We start from the raw sequence: 23,014 nt of genomic DNA on the forward strand, positions 1-23,014 counted from the left end.
TGGCGTAACACTTCCTCAGAGGTGTGATAGATCAGACGAGGAACAATAATCACCTGTATGCAAAACTGAGATTGATTAAACACATGTAGGGATAGACAAGGCGTTACTCCGATGTCTGAACAAACCCATTTAGCTCCTGGTGTCGGGATAGCCCATTTGTCCTTTCTGTTCTTGTGTCTCTCTATAGTCTCTATAGTGACTGTTCGGTTGCACAAAGGCTGATACTTTTTGGGCACTGTACCTATACATTTTCCCTGACCTGTTACTAATTGAATAGTAATTCCTTGCGTATGGTTCCTCTGGTCATCCCATGGGCATTCTCATGGGTTTGAACCATTAGACCATTGAATCCTACCTGGTTTTCCAATTGCCTCAAAATATGGTGGTCTAACATTTTAACATAACCAGCATTCCTCAGTTAAATTTGGTTTGCTTTCATTAAGGGCACGATAAGAGGCTTGCATTAGATTCCATAAGGGGTCTTTGGATTCTGATAACTCTAGATCCCTGGATAAGGAGAATTCAGTCACAGAGGAGAATTCAGTCACAGTGTTATTAGTTGTTTCCAAAAGGGAGTCTGGAGAAGGGGTTACGACAATTACGGGGGCAACCTTTTCTTCAGAGGAAGTGGGTGGATTCAGGACCAGATTTGGTCCTATTGACAAAGGATCATGAGGAAGCTTTTCTTTAACTATTCTAAACATACTTCCCCTATCCGCTCCTGATTCCCAATATCTAATTCCCCAGATACGGCCAACTAACCATGTGTCATCTTGGGGTTCTTTTATAATGATTTCAATTCTGGTACAGGACACACTGCCACAGGGTCTTTTAGGGTGTCCATCAAAATCATGCTTTGGGGGAGTGCAGCCCGGGGGTCCCCAGGTTACATCTATATATTTATCTCCCCGCGTTTTCCAATTTGAAGCAATAGTTTCACAACCCCAATAGCCACAGTAAAAATGACCTGGATAATTACAATAACTTCTGCCAGGGTTACTTGCTGGACATATATAAAATGCCTTGCATTGGGCCTGAAGCTTTGTTAGATCTGGGGTAAAAACAGGGGAGCCTTGTTCTATAGGTATCAGGGAATATAGATGCATGGAGAAAGTCCACTTCCCTGGACCGATCTGAGTTTGAATTAATTTTGACTCTGGTAAATTATATAATTTCCAGGCCATAGGTTCATGAGGGTTTCCATTTGCTTGGGTTATTATCAATAATAAAACTAACAGTATACCAGGAAAAAGGGGGTCTGTCAATTTTGCCAATTTAAGTATATTTTTACCAGTCCTGGGGGAGTTCGGCCATTGCTGCTTTTGCGTCCCATTGTTCTGGTTCTTTTCTCCACAGTTTGTTCCTCCTCTGCCTCGCCCGTTGACTCGGTTGCTTCGAGCCACGGGGTGTACCATCTTCTCGGCAGCAAGGGAATTCTTCAGGAGAACAGCTGTTTTGGGCTTTCTGCCTGTTTACATAGGCTTCCCACTTTGCAGCTTTAACTAATGGGGCAAAGCAAGACACGGTTAGTACTTCCCTTCTACACTTTATAACCAAAATTTCAGCTACAAAGGGGACTGGTTCATTGGAGTGGTAACAATAATATTGAGGGTTTATTCCTTTGGCAAAAATTTCCCACCACTCATGGGATTCCCGAATAATTTCTTGTTTAAACTCTAATTGTTTTAATTTCCACTCAGTGTGAGTTCTTTGGATTTTCCAACACTGTGTGCAAACTCCTATTGGAGGGTATCCACATTCACAGTGTGTCCACCATTTATCCTGGCATACCTTACACCTGAAACAAGCAAATGAATAACGATTGCAGTTCAGATCATTACACCTAATTCGTATATCTAGAGTGCATATATTATTTACATCAACATATCTTCTATATTTAATATTGTGCGGTTACATAAGTTTAGCAATTTCCTTCAACACACTTTGTACGCTTCCATATATAATAGATAAAAAAAGAAATAATTATAGCAAATATAAACAGCAATACACATTTTATACCAAAAGGTAATGCGGCAAAATAATCAAATAAAGTCTCTATCATTACGTTATCTTTTTAGGGTTATCTTGGTGTCACCTGGAGTACTGATTACTTTCCAGTGAGGTCTCGTCACTGGGCCTTTAATGTGACTGGCATGAGTCCATCCACGCTCAGCAGTCCGGACAGCTGTTTCTGTTGTAAGCAAAACAAGATAAGGTCCCTCCCAATTGGGTTTTAGGGTTTCTTCCTTCCACACTTTAATCAATATCCAATCCCCAGGTTTAACATTGTGAATTTTTAAGTCCAACGGGGGTCGTTGCACAATCAGTCCACGTTCCCAAAGCTTGTTACGATGTTCTGCTAATTGTGAAACATATTAATTAATCACACGGTCTCGAATTAAAACATTTGTTTGTGGACTTTCAATTCTATAAGACATTCCATACACCATTTCAAACACTGATATTCCTACATCTGCTCGGGGTCTGGTTCTGAGAATTAATAGTGCCATGGGTAGGCACTTAATCCATGATAATTTGGTTTCTATCATTAGTTTAGTCAAAATAGTTTTGATTTCTCCATTCATCCTTTCAACTTTTCCCGAACTTTGTGGATGCCATGGTGTATGGTATTCCCACTTAATACCCAAGCTTTCTGTTAGATCTCTAACAATTTTTGACACAAAGTGTGTTCCTCTGTCTGAGTCAATTACTTCAGGTACTCCATATCGAGGTATAATGTGTTCAAGTAACACTTTAGTAACTTGGTTAGCAGTTGCCTTGGAGGTAGGAAAAGTCTCAACATAATGTGTTAAATGATCCACCATTACTAATAAATATTTGTAATGCCCTACCCTGGGTAGTTCAGTAAAATCCACTTGTATGTGTGAGAAAGGTCTGTATGCTGGGGAACGTCCTCCAAGAGATTTTTGTCTCATGTTGCTTCGATTAACCTTTTGACAGGTTTCGCAGGCTGCCGTGACTGTCTTTGCTATGTTATATACGCCTATACAGGCAAACTGTTGATTGAAATGATCAACTAATGCCTGGGTTCCCCAGTGTGTTTTACTGTGTATTTTTGAAAATATTTCGAGTGCTATGCCCTTCGGCAAGACTTCTCTCCCATCTGGCAATATGTACCTACCATCTTGTTCCTTAGCTCCCATTTGTTCTAGTTTTTCCTTTTCTGCAGACTCAAAACTCAAATTTTTACTAACAGGTACTTGTTGCATAGTCAAAATCATACTATAATTACCTGCCACTCGTTTTGCTTCTGTATCAGCTGCATTATTTCCTCTAACTTGATAACTTGTACCTCTCTGGTGTCCCTTTATATGTACAACTGCTATTTTATTTGGCATTTTCAATGCCCCCAGAACTTGCCGAATTAATTCCGGGTGTATCAGTTCTTTTCCCTGTGAGTTAACAAATCCTCTTTCCTCCCATATTTTTCCAAAAGTGTGTACTACTCCGAATGCATAGCGTGAGTCTGTATATACAGTTCCATCCTTTCCTTTCAGTGACACTAATGCTTTCCACAATGCATACAGCTCGCAGGCTTGAGCCGACCAACTGGCACTCAGGGGGCCTGATTCTATTGTCTTAAATTCTCCTTTTTCCAACTTAACGATGGCATATCCAGACAATCGTTTACCCTCCACTATTCGTGATGACCCGTCTATAAATAATACTTCCCCACATTGTAGTTCTTCTTCTTCTAAATCTGGCCTAATGCGTGTCTGCTGTTCAATTGTTTGAAAACAATTGTGCAATAGTTTATTACCTTCTCCTGGGTACAAAAATTCAGCAGGGTTAACTGCTCCAATAGTTTTCAAAGATAGTTTAGGGGATTCTATAAGTATTCCCTCATACTTTAATAATCGGCTATCTGTAAGCCATTTTTCTGCTTTTTGTTGTAGTACTCCCCTGATGTTATGAGGCGCATATAAGACAACTTCTCCATTAAAGGTAATGTGATTCGTTTCCTCAAGTAATAAGGCAGCAGCAACAATGATTTGTAAACAATTCAGCCAACCCCTGCTCACAGGGTCCAACAGCTTTGATAGGTATGCCACCGGTTTCTTCTGTCCGGCCCATTCCTGAGTTAATACTCCGAATGCCGTTCCTTCATGTATGTTAACAAATAAATGGAATGGCCGCTTTAAATCTGGTAGGCTTAAAACCGGTGCTTGACTTAGCTCTCTTTTGAGACTGGCAAACTGCTCTTGATCCTGAGGGGTCCACTTGGGTCTTTTGTCTTTAGACAGTTGTTCATATAAGAATTTAACTTTAAAGCTATAGTTTTCTATCCATTGCCTACAATACCCAAATAGCCCTAATGCCTGCCGAATTTGCCTCTTAGTGACAGGCATAGGTAATTCCAGAATTCCTTTAATGCGCTCTGGATCCAATATCTTCTGGCCGTTAAACAAATAATGCCCCAAATATTTCACTTTTTCCTCCACAAATTGTAACTTTTCTTGTGATACCTGTAGGCCCTTTTGTGCAAGAAAGTTTAGAAGTCGAATGCTTTCTTTTCTTACATCCTCCTTATTATTCCCTGCTATGAGCAGATCATCTACATACTGTAACAGCACGTTCCCCGTTTGTACCTGGTATTCTTTTAAGAGCTCTTCCAGGGCCTGTCCAAACAGATTAGGGGACTCAGTGAACCCTTGGGGAAGCACGGTCCATCTCAATTGCTGTCTACGGCCTGTCTCTATGTCTTCCCATTCAAAGGCAAAATAATCACGGCATTCTTCTGCCAGTGGACAGGCCCAAAAGGCATCCTTTAAATCAGCCACACTATACCAGGAGTTATGGGGTCCTAGCTTGCTTAGCAGTGTGTATGGATTTGCTACTACAGGGAACCGGGTGATAGTTCTTTTGTTTATTTCCCTTAAATCATGTACGAGCCGATATTTCCCATTTGGTTTCTTTACAGGCAAAATGGGGGTGTTAAAGGGTGACATACAAGGCTCCAAGATTCCTTGTGCTAACAATCAATCAATTTCTGGCTTTAATCCTCTCCGTCCTTCTAGGGATATGGGATATTGCCTTACCCTCACAGGTATGTGGGGTTCGGAAATTTGGATTTTAATCGGTGGAATTTCCAGTCTACTAATTGTGTCCGGAGAGTACCAGACATCAGGGTTAATTTGTTTTTGATCATCCACGGTCAAAGGATAAGCAGACACTGTTAGCCCTTGATTTTTCACTTTAATTTCTAATTGCAATTCAACAATTAAATCTCGTCCTAACAGATTAAATTCTGCTTCAGGGACGAGCAAGAGTTCACCCATTCCAAATTTATTTTCAGTTTCGAATACCACATTTTTGATTTTGCTTACTTTAAAGGGTTCTCCTTTTGCCCCAATTACTTGTACTTTTTCAGGGGAAACTTTACATCCCTCAGGTATTTGCTTAATAGTTGATTTCTCAGCCCCAGTGTCTACTAAAAAGGTGAACTCTTGTTTATGGGGACCTATTTTTAATTTTATCAAGGGCTCATGATGACTCCGGTCCCCTAAGATATAGAGCCCCTGACTCTCCTATTCCGTTTTCAATATTTCCTCATCCCTGATCCTTTCTCTGCAATTCTTCTTTATATGTCCCTTCTTTCCACAGTAAAAACAACATCTCTGTTCCTTCCCTACTACTACGTTCCCCTGTTTCGTTCCAGCAGATCTGTGTTCACCAGTTTGCCCTTTGCGATCCTCTCTGACCGTTGCTACCATCATTTTTACTTGTCGCTTGCTGCTCTCTTCTTCCCGCCTTACGTAGACTTTCTGAGCTTCCCTCAATAATTCATCCAACCCTCTATTCTGCCAGTCTTCTAACTTTTCAATCTTCTTTCTGATATCTTCCCATGATTTTGCCACAAACTGAGTTTTGAGGAGCGCTTGCCCTAAAGGGTCGTCTGGATTTACCCCAGAGTACAGTTGAAGGGCTTTCCTCAGTCGTTCCAGCCACTCAGTAGGGCTTTAATTTTTCTTTTGCATTTCATTAAATGCTTTATTGATATTCTGGCCACGGGGTACTGCTTCTCTAATTCCCTGAATTACTATAGTTCTCAGGTCCTGCATATGAGTTCTATGCACCGGATCCTGATTATCCCAATTAGGTCTTTGAAGTGGCCATTTAATATCTGCTTGGGGTCCCTGGACATGTTGAGCATCCCATAGTCTCATTCCTGCTCGTCTAATCATATCTCTTTCCTCGGTAGTAAATAATTGACCAAGGATAGATTGCATCTCATCCCAAGTATAAAGGTTTGGTCCCAAAAATTGATCTAATCTTTCTGCCACTCCCAGTGGGTCCTCAATTAGGTTTCCCATCTCGGTTCTTTTAAAATCTCGTAGGTCAGCTGAGTTTAAGGGTATGGAAATATATCCGATCACAGGTTGAGGTCCCCCCATGGGTATTTCCCTTAGGGGGTACATCTGAGCTGCCCCTTTTTGACTTCTAGTTACACATCTAGGAGGAGGGGGAGACCCTTGTTCCAACTCTGGTGGGGGAGTGGGTGCTCTGGGGACCTCTGGAGGGGCTGTGGGAACAGGAAGAGGATTGTAAGGAGGGGGGGTTAGAAGGGTTTCGTCTAACTCTTCCTTCTTATTCGTTTGTTTAGTTTTTATTTCATTCAGCGGATAAAGTCTAGCTCCCGGTCTTTTTAGCCACACTTCCGCATATTGACTCTCCTCCGGGTTAAGGGTTTTTTTATTATTAACCCAGAGGTTTAATTGCTGCCTTACCCAATCTTCTTCTGACCCATAGACTGGCCAAAAGACATTTTTAGAAATCTTCTTCCCTCCCCATATCTTAGTACAATATTCTATCATTTTCTGCTTATCTTTCCCTAGGGTTCCAGGGAAATATCTCCAGTTGTCTAAGATATATGCCAGAGGGGTATTCTTAGGTACAGTGAGTACCCTTCCCATGGGAGTCGAAGGCTTGCTGCCCTTCGCCCCCATCTTCTGGAATATCCACAAACACACACTCACTCGCTCCCCCTTGTTCCTGGCCCAGTCCCTCGCGGGAGATGGAAAACGCAGTACTTAAGGGTCCACACTCGCTTGGTTCAGTATATCGAACCTCTCACTCGTTATATTCCAGGAAACCCAATCCCGCCCGAACGGCAAACCCGCGAACAACTTCGCAATATACTTACGCGTCCTGCGTCTTCATCCGGACTCCCGTGCACAGAATTTTTATGGGATTTTACCGGTTTTTTCCTTTGCTCATTATTCTAGAATTTAGGTTCGTCGGTAAGGTTGAGGTAGGCTGTCGGTCGCGGGGCCGCAGATTGTCGCGGGGCGCCTCCCCGGAGGACCAAAGCTCACCGTTCCTTATCCGAGTCACGGCACCAGAAATTGTTATAAATTGAGACCACAACGGATCATAATCCAATTAAAATTTTATTAATTATAGCAAGTAGAATATGAGCAAAAACAGCGCTGGACGACAGGGGAGTCTGCACTCCGCCAACTGCCGCCCTGAGCAGTTCAAACAGCCCCTTTTTATACATCTCTGTCGGTTCCTGGGCCTCTGGCAGTTATCTTATCTTGCACAAGCAGTGTCTGGTGGCTGTCTGCATATGCGATTTCCTGAGCACCTGGCGGTGATCTTGGCTATTCGCATATGCGATTTCCTGGGCACCTGGCGGTTATCTTGGCTGTCTGCATATGCGATTTCCTGGGCACCTGGCAGTCATCTTGGCTGTCTGCATATGCGATTTCCTGGGCATCTGGCGGTGATCTTATCAGTGTCTGTTGGCTACTTTTTAAATTGGGCTTAACATAAATCTTAATAAACAATACTCTAGTCTATAGTTTCTTACACTCCCTCTGTTATTTCCCTTATCATTATTATTAGTGGTAGTAGTTTTATATTACACCTTAGTTACTGGACTGTTCTTATCTCAACCCGTGAGGTTTACATTCTTTTGATTCTTCTCCCCATCCTGCTTGGGGGGGGGGAAGGGGGGAAGGAGGGAGTGAGCAAGTGGCTGTGTGTGGTTCTGAGTTACTGGCTCGGCTTAAACCACAACATGAGTTGAACATGAGTTACCACCAGAAGCACAAACAAGATATACACAAGTTGTTTAACTCTCTGAGAAAGAATAATACTATTTGCCTTCTTCTTATAGACACAACACTTTGTTCTTGTCCCAAAACTACAGAAATGCAAAGATTATTCCTGCTGAGGCTAGCATTCTCCAATTTTCTTAGCTAATCAACATATGCTCTGAAGAACAGTCAAAAGCCATTTGATGCATTAAATCAACATTTAAATATTCAAATAAAGGGTTCATTATGTAATGTGCTCCCTTCTCAGTGAAAGCTGTAGGAAATTCAGCAAGAGCTCTGTTTCAGACAACACCACTAACATGGAGATTACTAGAGAAAAACAGTTTCACTGTCTCATGCAAACTGGCTGAAGTCACTGTGGCACAAGCTTTAGCTACAACTCTACAGAGAACCTCTCCTCAAACTTTACAAGCAAGCATAAAGGAGTTGTGGCAGATACTTCATTACTTTATGAGGAATATTTATATATAATATTATCTTGATTTTTTTTTCTCTGAAAAGCCAAGAAATGCAAAGGTAACAACAAATTTGATACGTTGCATGGGTCTGACTGACCTTTCATGAGCAGCAAAAGTTTCACAGAAATTCAACAGCCCCTTCAAGATTCCCCAGACTTTTAAAAAATGTTGCTGCTAAAGGGAATGAGACAGAAAAAAGGGAAACAAAAAAGCATTATCAAGGCCACTTGCTGAGACTGATGTCTGACACTAAGACATACAGCCTATGGTCAAAAGTACATTGGCAAGATGGATGGGACACAAGGGGTAGGACTTTAGAACAATTATATTCAATAATATTTTTAAAAAATTAGGATTCAAAAATAATTTAATGGAAAAAATGTACTGGTACAGACAGAACTTTTATTTATTTATTTATAACCTTAAATCCTCAACCACAAGCAGGTTAAAATACTCTCTCACCATAGGAATAAAAATAGCACTGGCTAGAATTGTTTGTTGTAGATACATTAACAAATTTAACTTTTTTTGCTGTTTGGCACGTGCTTAACAAACAATTCTTGATTTCCCTAGAAGTATTCACTAATAATTCCTCAGTGTTTTCTGCAAGACATTGGTATGCTATTCCTCATTAGTGTTCCTACTGTTACTCAATTATGCAGGATTGAGTCTGCTCCCTAACTGAATGATTTTAGGAATGAAAATTTAATGACAAAGAAAGAATTTTCCCAGCATGAATTTTCAGTAAACCAAGTCACTAAATGCTTTTCTCAAACCATTTGTGAAGCTGCTAAAGGTTCTGACAATCTGGGGGGGGGGGGGGGGGGGGGTGGGGTGGGGAGGAAAGCCAAACCCATAAAACAATAATTATCAATAAATAATGATTCATGATTTAAAGTAATTGTCATGGTTTAAGCCCAGCCAAACACTATTCCTCCACTTGAAAACAATCTCCAGCCACAAATTTATCTATCTTTTGAAAGTTAATCTGCTACATAAATAGCAATGTACCAGCCACCAGGTCCTTTCTTTTCACAACCAGAGCAGCACATACTCTACCCATCCCACACAACTTAAAGCCATAAAGTTCTCTCTGTGGTACAGTCTCCAGAAAATGAACAGAGCCAATCTCAATGAGCACTGAGGAGTAAAACACATAAGGTGGAGAAGCCCCTCACCTTACATAGACTATTATACCACAAACGACTACAAGAAACAATGTCTGCCTTAAAAATCCACAGTATTTCCACTGACTCTCCCCCCATAATCCATTTGGAACAGCAACCTCAGCTTCAGCTTCAGTATTTCTCCTCCTCACAATTACCACTTAAAAACCACTGAACACAGATGCTGCTGTTTTGTTTCATTTAACACATTTGCTCCTTTTTCAAGTATTTCTAATATAAGAAATGTGTTTATACATAAAAATGGGGGACTGATCAACAGAATGTTGGTACCAGTAAGACACCATTAGCAGAGGTAACTTGCCTTATGCCATATTATTCCCTGAGGCTTTGGTCATTTGCAATTGGTCTTGATAGATCTTGTTGGGGTGAGTATATAATCCACAGTTAAATCGTTGCTGTGGTTTAAGCCCAACTCAGAACCATGCAGCCGCTCACTCACTCCCCCCCCCTTCCGTCCAAATACTAACCTAGCCCGACCCTGCTTAACTTTTGAAATCAGACAAAATGGTTGTGGGTAAAACACATTCTGTATGTGAGCCAACATGATGATCCCCATCACAATCAGCAGACAGATCCCAAGGGTACCCAAAGGCTGTTCAAAACCTTCAGAACTCTCAGATGATGCTGTAAATAGTCTGGTGAGGGAGCTGGGAAAGTAAGGGAGCCTCCTTCATAGGTTGACCATCCGAGGAGGAAAAAAAAACATGTGTAATAGCTAAACACTTCCATTATATACCTCCCAAAGTATAGAGGTGATGACCCCAATGGGAACACATAGCAGCCCAGATTCATGATCAATGTGTCTATTTTATTACAAGTCATTACCATAAAGTACAGTGAAACAAGAACCTTAGCCCAAGTCCCCCAGCCAATAAACACTAAAACAGCAAATATCAGCTGTAAGGTACGACATGCTGAAACCAATAAACAAGCATTGTAACAAGTGACTACTAATCCGAAACAATTAATGCTTCTCACAAATAGACACACTCCCGTCAGATCTGTCATTATCTCAACCCTTTGTGCCTCACATTGGGTGCCACAAAGAATTGTCATGGTTTAAGCCCAGCCGGTAACTCAGAACCATGCAACCACGGGCTCACCCCCCCCCCCCCCCTTTTCTCCCCCTGCTCCCGGATGGATGGGGAGGAGAATCAAAAGAATGTATTTTTACTGTCCTATAGGTCTCTATGTTGTCAATCTCATTTGCTATTGATTAGTTAGCACTGCTGATGGTGTAATGCTTGTAGATGAATGCCCTCAAGTACAGCAAAACTCCAGGCAAGGTTTTATTTGAGAAACAAGTGGCAAGACATGACTGTTGATGTAAAGTGCATATCCACAACTGAGCTACATGTATAAGCCAGTGAACACACGCAGGTTTGAGGTAAGTCTGTCATGCACTTATCTTGCGATAAACAAGGCAATTTGAGTAAGGCTACCTTATGTATTTTGGGGAATAAGAATACAATGACAGTGAAATAGCTATTGCTCTGCAGAAAGATATCAATTTCCCCAAACCCTACCTTCACCTTTGCCATTTGTCAAAAAAGGCAAAGACATCCTTACATGAACAACTTCGAGGCTGAAGACTGATAGATTCCACCAGAGAAACTGCACTATTTGACCACGAGATGCCGCCAAGTGTTGCGGTTCCACTATCCTCCTCAGGGGTGCAACAGTGCTGTTACCTGCAGCACAGCTAGCCAAGCACCTTCGAGAGGTCTGTCAGGATCCATTTAAATCTTACGTGCTCTGTTGAACACATCCAGCTCTCTAATAGAGCAGCAAGCCTGGTGAGACCCCTACGTGAAGAAAGGAATTGAGAGAGAACACATTCACTTACTTCCAGCATTAGAAAGCGAGCGTTCTTCTGGGGAGCATCAGGATTTACTTTTACAGTCTTGGCAGCTTTGAATTCCTGTAAACCCAGAAGCCTTGTCGCAGCATGGGAAGCACCCTGTTTTCATAAGATATCAGCACATTATTAAGGAGTTCATAATTTTGTGATGTTTTCTATGTGAAACTCTCACATACCAACAGATGCTAAGTGTTTGGCTAATATCTTGCAGGCCTCAGAAAAAGAGGGGATTCAAGTAAGTCACTTTGCCCAACTTCATCCTCACTCATACCTAACTGACCAATTTCCTTTTTAATCAATGAATGCAAATAGATTCGTTTAAACACAAGTCAAAACTCTTTTAGATGAAAACTTCCTGGACAAGGCTCTCTGTGTTTTACAGACACTATAATCATAGAAGCACAGAAGGGTTTGAATTGGAAAGGACCTTAAATATCATCTATTTCCAACCCCTGCCATGGGCAGGGATACCTTCCACTAGATCGGGTTGCTCCAAGCCCCGTCCAACCTGACCCTGAACACTGCCAGGGACGGGGCAGCCACAGCTTCTCTGGGCAATCTATTCCAGTACCTCACAACCCTCACAGGGAAGAATTTCTTCCTTACATCTAATCTTTGTTGCTGAGGTGAGTAGCTTGAGAGAGGACGCCTGCAACACCGGAGCAGAGCGGGGAGAGATCAGCGCCCAGGAGCCTCACCTCAGAGTGACAAGAGCCACTGAGGAGGGAGCCCCAAGTCCTCAACAGGACTTGCCCAGGAGCTGGCTGCTCAGCCTACACGAGGGGCTGACTCACCAGGGGTGGAGTCAGGAGGAGTGGCACCAGCTGTGAGTGGTTAAAAACCTACCCAGGGAGCACGGCAATCAGAAGTGTGGCGACCAGAGTGGGCAAACAGAGCGGGTCGAGTCAGTTTGCGCAGCAGTTCACGCAGGCAGGCAAGTGGGCTAACCGCCTCATCAAAAGGACTCGCCTGTAGTGAGGAATAAGGTGGGTATCCAGACTGAGCCTTCCTGCAGACATGCGGCCGTGCAGGTCTCTGGCTGCAGCGAGTGCCTGAGCCTGGCACTTGTATTGGAGGGAGCCAGTGACACTGCTTGTGTTCACTGTGAGCAAATAAATGATCTGCTCAGGCAGGTGGTTGAACTGAGGGAGGAGGTAGAAAGGCTGAGAGCCATCAGAGAATGCAAAAGTGAAATAGATTGGTGGAGCCACACCCTAAGGCAGGGGCAGAGGGAAGTGGTTGAACAAGTGATGGATCCCCTTCCCTCCTACCATCAGATAGAAGGAGAGAACTTAAGGGACAAGGATGTATGGAGGGAGGTCTCTCCTTGGAGAGGTAAGCAAAAACCCTTGCAATCCCATCCTCCCTCCCAGTTGCCCTTGAATAATAGGTATGAGGTCTTGGAACTACAGGGCCAGGTAAATGGAGATGGAGAGATACATCTATCTGGTGAGTCACTTAGGGCTTGTCACTCACTCCCATGCCTTAGAACTTCCCCAACCAAGAAGAAAAGAAGAGTAATTGTGGTGGGTGACTCCCTTCTGAGAGGAACAGAAGGGCCCATTTGTCGACCGGATCCATCCCACAGGGAAGTCTGCTGCCTACCTGGGGCTGGGATTAGAGATGTTAAAAAGAAACTCTCTGATCTGGTGCAGCCCTCTGACTACTATCCACTGCTGGTTTTTCAGATTGGCAGTGATGAAATTATTACAAGGAGGGCAAGGGCAATTAAGAGAGACTTCAGGGCCCTGGGACGGCTGGTTAAAAGGTCTGGAGCACAAGTGGTGTTTGCCTCCATACTTGTTACAAGCAAGGGTGAAGAGATAAATAGGAAGAGTCTGCAGATTAATGTATGGCTACGTGACTGGTGCCAAAGGCAGGGTTTTGGGTTTTTCAATCATGGGCTGCTGTATGAGACACCTGGTTTGCTGGTGGCAGGTGGGATACACCAGTCCCAGAGGGGGAAAAGGGTTTTGGGGCAGGGGTTAGCAGGGCTTATTGACAGGGTTTTAAACTAGATATGAAGGGGGGAGGGGATTTAACTGGGCCTGTTAGGGACAAGCCCAAGAGAAACATGCTAGGGCTTGAAGGATGGCAGACTAGTGAGGACTATCAATCTATTGTTTCATTTGTGGGAAAGGATAGTTTAGACCCTGTCCCAGTAGGGGAAAAAGGGTACTAGGACAAGAGTTAGCAGAGCTAACTCACAGAGCTTCGGGTTAGATTCAAAGTGCGAGGGGGTCATAGCTGAACTAGTGGGGCATTGTTCTAGTATTAATGAAGACCAGAAGGCCTCCTGCCTCCCGAGAGTGCCATCAGCATGCTCTGCTTGCTCCCTGAAATGCCTGTACACCAATGCACGCAGCATGGGGAATAAACAGGAGGAGTTAGAAGTCTGTGTGCTGTCTAAAGGTTGTGATCTAGTGGCAATGACAGAGACATGGTGGGACAGCTCACATGACTGGAATGTGGTCATTGATGGCTGTGTCCTTTTTAGGAAAGATAGGTCAGCAAAGTGAGGTGGTGGAGTTGCTCTTTATGTGAGAGAGCGACTAGAATGTATTGAGTTCTGTCCAGGGGCAGATGAGGAGAAAGTGGAATGTCTGTGGGTACAAATTAAGGGACAAACTGGTACAGGTGATACAGTTGTGGGAGTCTATTATAGACCTCCTGATCAGGATGAAGGAGTTGATGAGGCTTTCTACAGGCAACTGGAAATAGCCTCGCGACTACATGCCTTAGTCCTCATGGGGGATTTTAACTACCCTGATATTTGCTGAAGACTCACATAGCCAATCATTCACAGTCTAGGAGGTTCCTCCAGTGCATTGATGATAACTTCTTAATGCAAATGGTGGACAAACCAGCTAGGAGAGGAGCGCTGCTAGATTTAGTACCCACCAACAAGGAGGGTTTGGTTGAAATGATGGTCAATGGCAGCCTTGGTTGTAGTGATCATGAGATGGTGGAGTTTAGGATCCTGTGTGGGAGGAATAGAATACCTAGAAAGGCTGCAGTTCTGGATTTCCAAAGAGCCAACTTTGGCCTGTTCAATCAACTGCTAAGGGAAGTCTCATGGGAAAAAGTACTAGGTGGTAAAGGGGCTCATGATAGTTGGTCAACATTCAAGGACCACTTCTTCCAAGCTCAGGATCAGAGCATCCCAATGGTTAGGAAATCAAGTAAGGGATATAGGAGACCAGCGTGGTTAAACAAGGAGCTGCTGGGCAAACTCAAGTGGAAAAACAGAATCTATGGATTACGGAAAAAGGGGCTGGCCACTTGGGAGGAATATAGAACAGTTGTTAGAGGATGTAGGGAGGCAATTAGGACAGCTAAGGCCTCCTTGGAACTTAATCTTGCAAGTCAGGTTAAAGGCAATAGAAAGGGCTTCTTCAAATACATAGCAAATAAAACTAACACAGGAGGCAATATAGGCCCACTTTTGAATGAGGTGGGTGCACTGGAGACAGAGGATATAAAGAAGGCAGAGGTGCTGAATGCTTTCTTTGCCTCTCTCTTCACTCCTGCAGACTCTCCCCAGGGGCCCCAGATTCCTATAGCCCCAGGAGTCAGGACAAAGGAGGAGTTGGCTTTGGTAGATGAGGATCGGGTTAGGGATCAGCTAAGCAATCTGGACATCTATAAATTGATGGGTCAGGATGGAATACACCCACGGGTGCTGAGGGAGCTGGCAGAGGTCATTGCTAGGCCACTCTCCATCATCTTTGGTAAGTCGTGGGAAACGGGAGAGGTGCCCGAGGATTGGAGAATGGCAAATGTTACACCAGTCTATAAGAAGGGCAAGAAGGAGGACTCGGGTAATTATAGATCAGTCAGCTTTACCTCCATCCCTGGAAAGGTGATGGAACAACTTATTCTGGTCGCCATCTCTAGACATATCAAGGATGAGGCGGTCATTAAGAACAGCTGTTGGGGGTCGAGCATGGGTGCTTGAACAGGCCTACAGCAAGCTGTGAGAAAGTGAACTTATGACCCCAGGTTAAAAGAAGAAGAAGTGTCAAGATCAGCAAAACAGGAATGCAATAACAGGATGCCAGTAATTGCAGAAGCATGATGTAACGCTAAGCTGAAGCGAAGGTGTGAAACCAATCAGGAGAGGTAAAGGGGAGCGTGTATCCCTCGTGGGCAATCAAGTAATGCGTGATCGCGTGTAAGACAGTATATTATGAGCAGCCTTGTAATCAATAAACGGAGCATTTTGTGAACCTACATCGTATCGGTGTTTTCTCCCCTCCACCTGGCCGCGGCAAACAGCCAACATGGTTTTACCGGGGGAAGTCATGTCTGACCAACCTTACAGCCTTCTATGAAGAAGTAACTAGGTGGAGGGATGATGGTAGAGTGGTAGATGTGGCTTTTCTTAATTTCAGTAAGGCATTTGATACTGTCTCCCACAGCATTCTCATAGATAAGCTAAGGAAGTGTGGGCTTGATGATCAGGTAGTGAGGTGGATCAAGAACTGTTTGAAAGGAAGAAGGCAGAGAGTTGTGGTCAATGGGGCAGAATCTAGCTGGAGGTCTGTGACTAGTGGAGTCCCTCAGGGGTCGGTGCTGGGACCGGTGCTGTTTAATATTTTCATCAACGACCTGGATGAGTGTCATGGGTTCAGCAGTAGCTCATGCTCTGCCAGGGAGGAGGGAGAGATAGGGCGCCTGGCCTGGTCTAGTTGGGGAGGTATTCCATACCACAGCACGTCATGCTCGAGGAGGTAACTGGAAGTTGGCCGGAAGGGGAGGGGTTAGCTCTCTTCCGGGTTGGGCTCATTTTGGCAGGTGGTATCGTATTCTCTCTCCTTGTTTATTTCCTCTAACATTGATTTATTAGTGGTAGCAGTAGTGATTTGTGTTATACCTTAATTGCTGGATTGGTTTTTTCTCAATCCGTGGGAGTTGTATTCCTCCGGTTCTCCTCCCCATCCCTCCGGGAGTGGGAAGGGGCGGGGGGGGGGGGGGGGGGGGGGAAACAAAGGGGTGTGTGGTACTGCGGGAGACTGACGTGGGGTTTTAAACCACGACAGTTCTTTTTGGCGCCCAACATGGGGCCTGAACCCACAAGATAACAACAAATCTGACAGGATTTATAGTCATTTGTCACAATGCTGATTTATCGGCTCTCACAGTTTTTTCTCTTTATCTCACGGTTTCAGGATTTTACCAATTACTTTCAATATATATTAGCTGTGTTCGTGTTTATCAATCATGGGATTTGGGCTAAGTTTCGTATCTCATTGTTCTTTATGTTAATGACTTGTAATACAATAGAAGCATTCATCATGAAACTGATCTGGTTTATGTTCCCGGTATGGTCACCAACTTTATATTTTGGGAGGTATATAATAGAAGTGCTTAGCAATTTCATATCTTTTTTCTCCTTCTCGGGTGGTCAACCTGTGAAGGAGACATTCTTCTATCCTCCCAGTGTTCTCTCCAGATGGTCTACAACATCATTTGAGAGTTTTGAAGTTTTTGAATGTCCTTTTAATACTGTTGAGACTTGTATGCTGATTGTGATGGGGATCACCGTAGTAGCACGCATACAGAGTGTGTTTTGCCCACAATTATTTCATCTGATTTCAAGAGTTAAGCGGAGTCAGGTCTGGTCCTGTACTGGGGTTAAACGACAATATAGGAGGACCAAGAGATTTTCCCAGAGGCTGGACAGCCATGAGTGGCAGGGTGTGTGGGATAGTATGGGCAAGCATCTAGGTCAGTGGGCCCCTCCAGTACTTTGGAATTTTGCTTCTGAACAAGTGAAGAATCCGGAAGAATTAGTAAAACACCTAAATGAGGTGTGTTGTCGTCCTGGCCATACCAGAGATGGACAAATTATGGCAACGTGCTGGGGCTTGGCCTATGCCTATAGGGCCTTGTTCGACATTATCCAGCACCTTCAAAAGGAAAAAAATGTCCCTGGATCTGAGGGCAACACAGAAGTCAGCGCAGCTGTTCCAACTCCAAGTACAGCAGCTACACCATCCCCAGTGGCAAGTACAGTTGCTACCCAAACTTCAGCTGTGACAGACAGCGCAGCTACCCCAGTAATGAGTACAGCGGCTATTCAACCCTCAACTGCGACAGACAGTGCAGCTACCCCAGCAACATGTACAGTTGCTACTCAAACTACAGTGATAATCACTGCAGCTGAACTAGAGGACCAATTTGTACCAATATCGGTTGCTCCTGTACACAAGAGAAAACCCAGAAAGGAGGCAAGAAGGAAGAGGCAGGATGAAGAAACTATGCATCTGCTACCCGGTCTAGTATCTGATCAGGGGTCATCATCACACGACGAAGAAGAAGAGGTGACTTCTCGATCTCGGACCTCAACTGAGCTGCGGAATATGCGAAAAGATTTCACCCGTCAACCAGGGGAGCACATCATCACCTGGTTGCTCCGATGTTGGGATAATGGGGCCGATGGTCACAAACAAGCAGGTACAGAAGCCAAGCAGCTGGGATCACTTGCTAGAGAAGGGGAAATTGACACAGCACTTGCAAGAGAGAAAAAGTCCCTCAGTCTTTGGAGGCGGCTTTTGGCAGCTGTGAAAGAAAGGTTCCCATACAAGGATGATGTTATGAGTCGTTCGGCCAAGTGGACTACTATAGACAAAGGAATCCAGTCCCTGAGGGAATCGGCTATCATAGAGATGATCTACCACACCAAGCCGAATAATGGGAATGTACCCATAGACCCAGATGAAGTCGAATGCACATGACCCATGTGGTGAAAACTTACACAAAACGCACCGTCGTCATATGCCCATCTGAACCCATGACACCATCCATTGGCAACGGTAACCTGGAATGACATAGCACCACTAACAGTGGATGAAATGGTTCATAAACTCCGAGAATTCGAAGACAATCTTACCCCTTCCATCATCTCAACTGTGGAAAAACTGTCTCAGGATCTCAAACAGTTGAGGTACGATCTGTCTGATTTATCTAGCTCCTCACGTGTGCCAACACACGTTTCAGCTATTAACAAAAGGCGTCCTTTTGCTCGAGAGAGAAAATATATAAGATACACACCACGGGCCACCCTATGGTTTTACCTGAGGGATCACGGAGAAGACATGACAAAGTGGGATGGAAAACCTACTTCAGCCTTGGAGGAACGTGTGGGTGAATTGAAGAGAGGAGCAAGGGCCAAGACTGATCGCCCCATGAGAGCTGCAGCCTCAGTCTCTGGTGAACAGGTTCCCAGATGGAGCGGAAGAGCTGATTTTACTCCAGCTCCTGTGATAAAGAAGAATAATCCCTTTCAACACGACTTAGGTGTCCAAGATTGTGACGATGATGACTATTAGGGGGGCCCTGCTTCCAGCCAGGTGGAGGTAGGGGACAATCGGATTTACTGGACTGTGTGGATCAAATGGCCTGGCACATCAGCCCCACAGAAGTATAAGGCTCTAGTTGATACCGGTGCACAGTGTACCCTGATGCCAACCAACTGTCAAGGGGTGGAACCCATCTATATTTCTGGAGTGACAGGAGGGTCCCAAGAGTTGACTGTACTAGAGGCTGAAATTAGCCTGACTGGGAAGAAATGGCAGAAGCACCCCATTGTGACTGGTCCAGAGGCTCCATGCATCCTCAGCATGGACTACCTCAGGAGAGGGTACTTCAAAGACCCAAAAGGGTACCGGTGGGCTTTTGGTATTGCTGCTTTGGAGACTGAGGAAATTGAGCAGCTGTCCACCTTGCCTGGTATCTCAGAGGATCCTTCTGTTGTGGGGTTGCTGAAAGTCGAAGAACAACAAGTGCCAATTGCGACCACAACAGTGCACCAGCGGCAATATCGCACCAATCGAGACTCCCTGATTCCCATCCATAATCTGATCCGTAGACTGGAGAGGCAGGGAGAGATCAGCAGGACCCGCTCACCTTTTAATAGCCCCATATGGCCAGTATCGTGGCCTGAATGAAGTCACACCACCATTGAGTGCTGCCGTGCCGTACATGTTAGAGCTGCAGTATGAATTAGAGTCAAAGGCAGCCAAGTGGTATGCCACGATTGATATTGCCAATGCATTTTTCTCAATTCCTTTGTCAGCAGAGTGCAGGCCACAGTTCACTTTTACTTGGAGGGGTGTCCAGTTCACTTGGAACCGACTGCCCCAGGGGTGGAAACACAGCCCCACCATCTGCCACGGACTGATCCAGACTGCACTGGAACAGGGGCAAGCTCCAGAACACTTGCAATACATCGATGACATTATTGTGTGGGGTGATACAGCAGAAGAAGTTTTTGAGAAAGGGAGGGAAATAATCCAAATCCTGCTGAAAGCTGGTTTTGCCATAAAACGGAGTAATGTCAAGGGACCTGCACGGGAAATTCAATTTTTGGGAATAAAATGGCAAGATGGACGTAGACATATCCCTACAGAAGTAATCAATAAGATAACAGCAATGTCTCCACCAACTGATAAGAAAGAAACACAAGCTTTCTTGGGTGCTGTGGGGTTCTGGAGAATGCACATTCCAAATTACAGTTCAATCGTAAGCCCTCTCCATCATGTGACCCGGAAAAAGAATGATTTCAAATGGGGTCCTGAGCAACAACAAGCCTTCGAGCAAATTAAACGCGAGATAGTTCAGGCAGTGGCCCTTGGACCAGTCCGGACCAGTCCAGATGTGAAAAATGTACTGTACACCGCAGCTGGGGAGAATGGTCCTACCTGGAGCCTCTGGCAGAAAACTCCAGGGGAGACTCGAGGTCGACCCCTTGGTTTTTGGAGTCGGGGATACAAAGGCTCGGAGGCCAGCTATACCCCAACGGAGAAAGAGTTATTGGCAGCTTATGAAGGGGTTCGAGCTGCTTCGGAGGTGATTTGCACTGAAGCACAGCTCCTTTTGGCACCCCGCTTGCCAGTGCTGGGCTGGATGTTCAAAGGCAGGGTCGCCTCTACACATCATGCAACTGATGCTACTTGGAGTAAATGGGCTGCGCTAATTACACAACGAGCTCGGATAGGAAATCCCAGTCGTCCAGGCATTCTGGAAGTCATCATGGACTGGCCAGAGGGCAAAGATTTTGGAATGTCACCAGAGGAGGAGGTGATGCGTGCCGAAGAGGCACCACCATATAATAAATTGTCAGAAAGTGAAAAGCAGTATGCCTTGTTCACTGATGGGTCCTGCCGTATTGTGGGAAAGCATCGGAGATGGAAGGCAGCTGTATGGAGTCCTCAGCGACAAGTTGCTGGAACTGCTGAAGGAGAGGGTGAATCGAGTCAGTTTGCCAAGGTGAAAGCCATCCAGCTGGCCCTGGACATTGCTGAGCGAGAAAGGTGGCCAGTACTTTATACTGACTCATGGATGGTGGCAAATGCCCTGTGGGGGTGGTTGCAGCAATGGAAGCAGAGCAACTGGCAACGCAGAGGTAAACCCATCTGGGCTGCTGCATTATGGCAAGATATCGCTGCCCGGGTGCAGAAGCTGGTGGTGAGGGTACGCCATGTAGATGCCGACATACCTAAGAGTTGGGCCACTGAGGAACACCACAATAACCAACAAGTGGATAAAGCTGCTAAGATTGAAGTGGCTCAGATGGACTTAGATTGGCAACATAAAGGTGAATTATTTTTGGCCCGGTGGGCCCATGACTCTTCAGGCCATCAGGGCAGAGACGCAACGTACAAATGGGCTCGTGTTCGAGGGGTGGACTTAACAATGGACACTATCACCCAGGTTATTCATGAGTGTGAGACATGTGCTGCAATTAAACAAGCTAAACGGTTAAAGCCTCTTTGGTATGGAGGACGATGCCTGAAGTATAAATATGGGGAGGCCTGGCAAATTGACTATATCGCACTCCCCCCAACCCGCCAAGGCAAGCGCCATGTGCTTACCATGGTGGAAGCAACCACAGGATGGCTGGAAACATATGCTGTGCCCCACGCCACTGCCCGGAACACTATCCTGGGCCTTGAGAAACAGATTTTGTGGCGACATGGCACCCCAGAGAGAATTGAGTCAGACAATGAGACTCATTTTCTGAACAACCTTATAGGCACTTGGGCCAAAGAACATGGCATTGAGTGGGTTTATCACATCCCCTACCATGCACCAGCCTCTGGGAAAATTGAACGGTACAATGGGCTGTTAAAAACTACACTGAGAGCAATGGGTGGGGGAACTTTCAAGCATTGGGATACACATTTACCAAAGGCCACCTGGTTGGTCAACACCAGAGGATCTGCTAACAGGGCAGGCCCAGCCCAGTCAGAACTTTTACATATTGTAGAGGGGGACAAGGTTCCTGTAGTGCACATGAGGAATTTGCTAGGGAAGACAGTCTGGGTTACTCCTGTTTCAGGTCAAGGCAAACCCACTCGTGGGATTGCTTTTGCTCAAGGACCCGGATATACTTGGTGGGTAATGCAGGAAGATGGGGAAGTCCGATGTATACCTCAAGGGGATTTGATTTTAGGGGAAAACAGCAAATGAACTTAATTATACGTTGTTGCTTGCTGTGTAATATTTTATAGTCCATCAACTAGATGTCTTCAGGTCACCAGCGACTGACCCTGACTTCCCTCTAACCATCGTCCCAACAGAGAATGAACTTCGATAGAACCAGATGAGTTCTGCAGTAAAGGAATGATCAACATCAGCAGGCAACAATCCAGCACTGCACACAGACCCTCCTGCTACAAAAGACTATTACAAACCTAACATCATGGACCAAATGGACTCAATAGCATTATAGGGATTGGTCCATGTATTAAGAAATGATTTCTTTCTATCTGTCTGGGTGTATGCAGATGTATATATATATATATCTATATGATGGTATATTGAAAATGTGGGATCTGAGCATGATGTGAATGGTATGGAATAAGGAGTGAATAATGTCATGGGTTCAGCAGTAGCTCATGCTCTGCCAGGGAGGAGGGAGAGATAGGGCGCCTGGTCTGGGCTAGTCGGGAAGGTATTCCATACCACAGCACGTCCTGCTCGGGGAGGGGACTCGAAGCTGGCCAGGAGGGGAGGGGTTAGCTCTTTCCTCCAGGCTGGGCGCGGAGAGGGAACTGGAAGCTGGCCAGGAGGGGAGGGGTTAGCTCCTCTCTTCCGGGCTGGGCTCGTGGTGGCGGGTGGTATCGTATTCTCTCTCCCTGTTTTTTTCCCCTAATATTGATTTGGTGGTGGTGGCAGAGGTAATTTGTGTTATACCTTGATTGCTGGACTGATTTTACCTCAATTCGTGGGAGTTGTATTCCTCCGGCTCTCCTTCCCATCCCTCCGGGTGGGGGAAGGTGGGGGGGGGGGGGGGGGGGGGGGGGGGGGGGGGGGGGGGGGGGGGGGGAGGGAAACAAAGGAGTGTGTGGACTTTAAATCACGACACCCCCCCAAAAAAAATGCTGAATTAATGGCTATGGAGCCTACTGATTTCCT

At 45.0% G+C, this 23,014-nt stretch overlaps 1 pseudogene; it reads right to left on the reverse strand.

Moving 5' to 3' along the window:
* The window catches only part of LOC117438309 (uncharacterized), a 66,902-nt pseudogene that overhangs the window by 12,862 nt on the left and 31,026 nt on the right, over positions 1-23,014 (reverse strand).

The sequence above is a fragment of the Melopsittacus undulatus genome, assembly GCF_012275295.1.
Source record: "Melopsittacus undulatus isolate bMelUnd1 chromosome W unlocalized genomic scaffold, bMelUnd1.mat.Z SUPER_W_unloc_8, whole genome shotgun sequence".
Classification (NCBI taxonomy): Eukaryota; Metazoa; Chordata; class Aves; order Psittaciformes; family Psittaculidae; genus Melopsittacus; species Melopsittacus undulatus.